Here is a 6,545-nt window from a genome sequence, read left to right as displayed (position 1 = left end):
GGCTAACTACATTTTGAATGTAGTTCCGTCCAAAGCTATGACAAAGACACCTCTAGAACTATGGAATGGAAATAAACCTAGTTTGCGACATTTCCGTATTTGGGGTTGTCCTGCTCATGTGCTAAGACCTAAATCTGGAAAACTGGATTCTAGGTCTGAAGTGTGTATATTCGTGGGCTATGCTCCAGAAACAAGAGGTGGATATTTCTATAGCCCAAGTGATCAAAAGGTATTTTTTTCGACAAATGCAACCTTTTTAGAACACGACTATATGAATGATTTTAAACCTCGGAGCAAAGTAGTTTTAGAGGAACTAATGACAGATAATATTTCATCTCCATTCTCTTCATCAGTTAATGATAAAACAACCAAAGAAACCACAATTCCTTAAAAGGTAAAACCAGTGCAACGTCGTAGTGGGAGGATTGTGAGACAACCTATTCGTTACGAACATGAGGCACACGTTCTTGTATCAGATACTGAAAAGGACAATCCATTGACTTTTAAAGAAGCAATGGAAGACCCTGATGTTGATAAGTGGAAAGAATCCATGAATCAAGAAATGGAATCAATGTATTCCAATTCAGTCTGGGAACTTGTAGATCTGCCTGACAATGTTAATGCCATTGGATGCAAATGGATCTACAAGAAGAAAAGGGGTGCAGATGGAAAGGTAGAAACCTATAAAGCAAGGCTTGTGGCCAAAGGCTACACACAGAGAGAGGGTGTGGACTATGAAGAAACATTTTCTCCAGTGGCCATGCTTAAGTCCATTCGCATACCCTTATCCATAGCTGCCATCTATAATTATGAGATATGGCAAATGGACGTCAAGACACCTTTTCTGAATGGCCACCTTGATGAAACCATTTATATGGAACAACCAGAAGGGTTTATAAAGAAGAATCAAGATCAAAAGGTATGCAAATTTTTGAAATCCATATATGGATTGAAACAAGCATCAAGATCTTGGAACTTAACATTTGATGAAACTATTAAAACATATGCACTACTACAAAATACCCTTTACGGGACACTTTTTTAGGACATGTACATAAATGCAAGTCCTTAAAAATATTTATGAAGTTTTTAGGACACTCATTGAGAGTCCTAAAAAAACGCAATTTAGGACTCGCAATGAGTGTCCTAAAAGAAAATGTGAGTCCTAAAAAAATCTGGGCTATAAAAATAAGTGTTTTACTTAATGTTTTTAAGGACTTGCTTTGAGAGTCCTTAATATTTTTTTAGGACTCGCAATGAGTGTCCTAAAAGAATCTGCGAGTCCTAAAAAATCTGGGCTAAAAAAAAAGTGTCTTGCTTAATAAATTTAAGGTCTTTCTTTGGGAGTCCTTAATACTTTTTTAGGACTCCTAAAAAAGTATTAAGGACTCTCAAAACAAGCCCTTAAATATTTTATTTATTAGTAGTATAAAATTAGAGTTTTATAATCATATTTTTTTTATTTGAATAATATAATCAGATTTTTATTTATAAAATAAAAATATATATATATGTATATAAGTGAAAAATCATTTTCTTCCTCCCTCCCTACCCGATCCACTTTCCTTTCTCCCTCTCTCTCTCGCATGCTCTCTGCTAGCCCGAATGGCTGCCCTCCGATGGTCACCGCCGTGTAGGCACCGGATCAAGAGTACCAGACACCGCCGAAACTCCAGCCTCACGAGCCCTTCGTTGCCGTTCTCCGCCGCGAGCAGAAGCCTCCAGGCTCGTACGTCACCGCCGTGGCTTCAAGGCCAATTTCTGGCCTCCTCTGACATCGTCTCAGGCGAAGGGTACCATGGGTGAACTCAGGGTATCAAGACGAACAAAGCCCATCCAAGGATCGGGCTTTTAAGTGACCGAAGGAGACGGAATCAACTCTCCATTTGCTGCTTGTAGTCTTCTTCTCGAGGTGAGTTCTTGTTTGTCTCTAACATTGCCTTTTCTTATTGATTTTATGGTGGGTTTATGATTTAGGACTCTTTCCATATGTGAACATTTTGAAGAGCTGAAAATATGAGGAGTGTACTCAATGGGAATAGCTCAAATAATTAGGTCTGTAATTTGCTACTACAAAGTCTGTTCAAATCTATCTTGGGTACCAATTGCTATAGTTCTGAGTACTCAATTATTGTAGGGTTGGATGTTTCCCGGTTCAAATAAATATAGAGTAAGAATAAAACTATTGCAGTACTTGTTATAACCAATATCTATTAGTTCTATAAAATAATTACTTCTAATTCATGCTTAATAAAAAGAAAGAAAACAAAGGGGTTTCGGTTTTTTTTCTTTCACTTATTCAGTTATGTGTGTTTCCTTACACAATTGGGGTATATATAATCAGTCAAAATTAGTAAGGAATATACTCTATACTAGATTCATTATCTTCATCAAAAATAACAAAAGATTCATTCTCATTACCTTATTACTCCCTGTTGCAGACCAAGTTCTAAATGTCATGTTCATCCACATGAGAGGGGTATAGTTGATTTCCACCCTATATATGTGAGTGACCTTCCAGTCTAGTCTCAAAATTTGGGGAATTGAAAGCTCCTTCCAATTCACTGTCTATTTTTTGGGTTAATTTATTTTCTGCTTATCTATTTTGTTTATCTTACATGTTAGTTATCTTCTATTTGTTTTCCCTTTTGACAGTTCCATTCAAATGAGGCTAGTGGATCTATGAAACCAATTACTTATGGTTCCATATAATTAACGACAGTTGACCAATCAAGATTTAGAAGGACTCGAGTTACTGAGGGTGGTATGATTCTTTTTGCAGCCATCATTGTTGTGCCTGCTCTTATTATGACTTTTATTTGTGAATGTGTTTTGATTATTAGGAAAGATCTCCTTTTGAAAAGCGTTCTCTCATATATACATATATATAAATATATATAGGCATGTGTTCTATTCAGATAAATTTGAACCATCTAAGATTACTACTAAGCACACCCAAAGCTTCACCCTATCAACCCAAGACCTTTAATTATAGGCACACCCTATAACCATTTAATCTTGGTTGTATGCAGTACAAGAAATGACCCACTAGTCACATCTACAATTGGCTAACCAACATAATTAGTTGTTACATCATATAAGAGGGATCATAGAATATATATTTATATATATTGATTGTTGTACGTTCATTTGGCTTTGATCAGCAGTAGCAGTTTTATAAGCTTAGTACACACAATTACACAGGTAATCCCTGAATTAAGGTACTGTATCAACTTGCATTTATTATGATTCTTGAACCATTTTTTCCCTCCATTAACTGAGTGATGTAGATTGATGGTCATGGAGATTAATTGTCATTGGAAGCCTACTTTTTTTCTGTAAATTTCTACAAAATTTACTATGAAATGTATTGTTATGAACTTATGGCATATACTATGGTGGAAGTTCAGTACATTTCAAGGAGCTATAACTATGTCTGGTGTGGTAGGGTGTTAAGTCTTTGTATTGCTGTTTATTTCTCTGTTCCGTTAGTCTTTGTATTCTGTTAGTTCACTTTCTTTTCAGTGTAATTCCCAGGTGTAGGTCCTGGTGTATTTTGTCTGTTCTAGTTCTTGTTGGCTGGTTCAGATATCTCTGTTGTGTTATTAATCTATTTGGTTGCTATGTTTGGCACCAGTTATTAAAAACAAAAAAGATATCTAAACTCTACTATTGATCATGTGATTCTAGTTTTTTTTCCTGTATCCAAGATACAAGAATTGTTAACTGAGTTGTGATGAGTAAACTTTATTTAATTGGGGTCTCTCATTGGCATTGGCTGTTGAAACTTTATTTAGTTTTGCTTCACTCTATTATTCATCATGGTTTTTGTAAGTGTTGATGATTTTTAATTTAGAAAATAATTAATTTTGCTCTGTGATTCCATGGTAAAATTTCTTCTTTGTGTATGACTTTTTTTTTTTTAACGTCTAAGAATAAAAAGGCTACTTTTAATGGCCAATTCAATTTCGTCTTGTGGGCAATGTTTCTTTATAATAATATATCTTGTTATATATAAAATTGGCTCGTTGATAGAAGAAGTATCATATATATTTTTTTTCTCATTAGACTCTACTTAATGTTTAACTCTGTTGTGATTATAGTTTTAGGAACCAACCAATAAATGTAAAACCAATGGTATAATACCATCTCTTGTGTTTTTGCAATTGTTTTATCTTTTGGGTCATTAAATCTAACAGCCCATTCATGATATATATATGTATGGTTTTTTTTTTAACTCAATTAGTTTTACTCATCTGAAATATACAAAGTATAAATAATATGTATGGCTTATTCCAGGCTTGATCATTGTAGATTATCTCAATTGAACTTACTTGTATGTAGATATATTCTGACATGAGTGTGAAAATTACCAAGTAGTTTTGCGATTGTCGTTAGCAGATAGTGATGATAATATATATATATATATATCTATATATATATATATATATAACAGACACATTTTCCAATTCATTCTAGAAAATTGAAGGTTGAGCCATTTACCTTTATGAGTAGTAATTGTTACTTGTGACTGTTTCTATAAGATCTATAGTGTTGAATGGCAGGTCCAGCCTTCATTACATCTTCAAGTACATTATTATATGATTTCCACAAATTATTGGCTTGATTTCCATAAATTATATGATTGTGATTGAACTGCATGAAAATGAAACAGAATGGCCATTTAGGCTTTTGGAAAATAACTAAATTTGTCAGCATTGATGGAGCAAATTGCTTTTTATTCATTGTTTCCCACTTGCTTGATTGTTCACAAGAATTATCATATTTATTTTATGTGCCTTGATTCATGATCATATATGCATGTTATTAAAATGAGATGTTTAATTCGGTTTGTGCATATTTATAATTCTTTGGCACACCATCTGTTTGATAGAAGTTCTGAGTTAAAGTCTTTTTCTTTTTATCTTGTCATTCTTTCATTCTTGACAAAACCAATATATATTCGGTTATAATGCATATTTTACACAAGCTAATTGATAAAACCACAACTGCTAGCCTCCTACAATATTAGAGTAGTATAAGTGCCTGAGTAGTATTTAAAAGTTGTGCTTGTTTTTCACAAGTTATATGTTGAGGAGCTTTCTCTTCGTAAGCTTGTATCCTGACTTATTACCCTTCAATACTAAGATTTTTTTAATTTATGCTGCATGGCTTTGAAAGCTTATAGGTTAAGGAAACATAAATATCATGCTTAAGAGGGATCATTCAGTACATTTGTTTTTTTTAATTTTATTTATGAAGTTGGAATGGTCTATTTCTTTCTTTGGTTATTTATGTTGATATTAAGAGTTTGCTTTGGTTATTTGGCTTTATGAATTTCACGGCAGAGAGGTTTGTGGGTTCACGACATAGCAGGTTTTTTTTTTTTATTTCTTTGATAAATAAATACTTTATCTTATTTATATAAGATAAATATATGTGTATGTTATTTACCTATATTATTCTTTTTTTTATTCTGTATTTTATTCTTTTTTTTTTTTATTCTTTGAAGACATCATATGCTTCATATTCTGCAAGACTGTGACTAATATTGAAATTGAAATAATGCATTTTCATTATTTACCAACATATGCGTAATATTCCTCTAGTAATTATTTTTGAAATCATGACAAGGTGGATCATCTAGCAAGAATTAAAATGTTTTTTTCCCTAGTCATACATCATGTACCTTACTTTTTCTGATCAGACTCCTATAGATGTCTAAATAAGTGACTAACTCAGTAGGTCTCAACTCAAGTATAATTTGGCTCATGTATATCTCATGCCTTTTTTAACACCTCTTGTACATATCTGTAGTACCTTTGCGCAAACTCTTAAATCGTGATCTTAATGGCTTTCATTTATGGTTTTATAGGGTTTTGATGAATACATGAATTTGGTTCTTGATGATGCTGAAGAAGTCAATGTCAAGAATTTGGGGCTCGGTAGGGACGGTGGCTGGGCTGGGCTCGGGGCTGGCTGGTGGGGTTCTCAACTTCACGGCGGCGACACTATAGCTCACGGCGGCAGCAAGTATTTATTTTATTTCTTGATTTTTTTATGTTAAAATATGTTTCATTTGATTGTGTTGGATATGTTCAGATCTGATTTTGAGCCTAGACTAATAATGAATATCATCTGTAGTGTATTTTGCTTATGCTTTAATGGCTTTATACTTGTGTTTCAGTATTGGTTATTGGTTTATTTTGTGACTTGATTTTTTTGTATTTTGTGACTGGATTTTGGTGTGTTTATGGTTTATTTTGATGCTTCTTTAATGGATTAATATGGTAGATTTATGGTCTATTTTGTTGCTGATTTTGGTGTAGTTTGCTACTGTTTTGAAATACCTCTATGTACTGGATGAATAACATTTTATGAAATAGTACTATCTATACCTTCTATTATATATATTTATAATTGTTGTGTGTGTCTACTTGTTTATAAGTTTGAATTATAATTGTTGTCTGCTAGTCCTAAAAAGTCTTTTTTGTAAAAAAATTTTTCCATTTTTTTAGTATTTTCTTTTCAAAATTCTTTTGATA

At 32.9% G+C, this 6,545-nt stretch overlaps 1 long non-coding RNA gene across 3 annotated transcripts; it reads left to right on the top strand.

Annotated features, from left to right (window-relative positions):
* Positions 1 to 1,543: 1,543 nt before the first annotated feature.
* Positions 1,544 to 6,304, top strand: LOC133804681 (uncharacterized). 3 transcript variants are annotated; one of them, XR_009878575.1, is made up of 4 exons: positions 1,544 to 1,912; positions 2,442 to 2,505; positions 2,656 to 2,764; positions 5,876 to 6,304. It is a non-coding gene; the product is annotated as an uncharacterized LOC133804681 (long non-coding RNA). The 3 variants fall into 3 exon arrangements; XR_009878574.1 differs by lacking the exon at positions 5,876 to 6,304 and having other exon boundaries at positions 2,656 to 2,863; XR_009878576.1 differs by lacking the exons at positions 1,544 to 1,912; positions 5,876 to 6,304 and adding an exon at positions 2,021 to 2,055 and having other exon boundaries at positions 2,656 to 2,863.
* The last annotated feature ends 241 nt before the right edge of the window (positions 6,305 to 6,545 follow it).

Source organism: Humulus lupulus, chromosome X (genome assembly GCF_963169125.1).
Source record: "Humulus lupulus chromosome X, drHumLupu1.1, whole genome shotgun sequence".
Classification (NCBI taxonomy): Eukaryota; Viridiplantae; Streptophyta; class Magnoliopsida; order Rosales; family Cannabaceae; genus Humulus; species Humulus lupulus.
The sequence above is the reverse complement of the archived record's forward strand: the minus strand, read 5'-3'. Positions and strand labels throughout refer to the sequence as shown.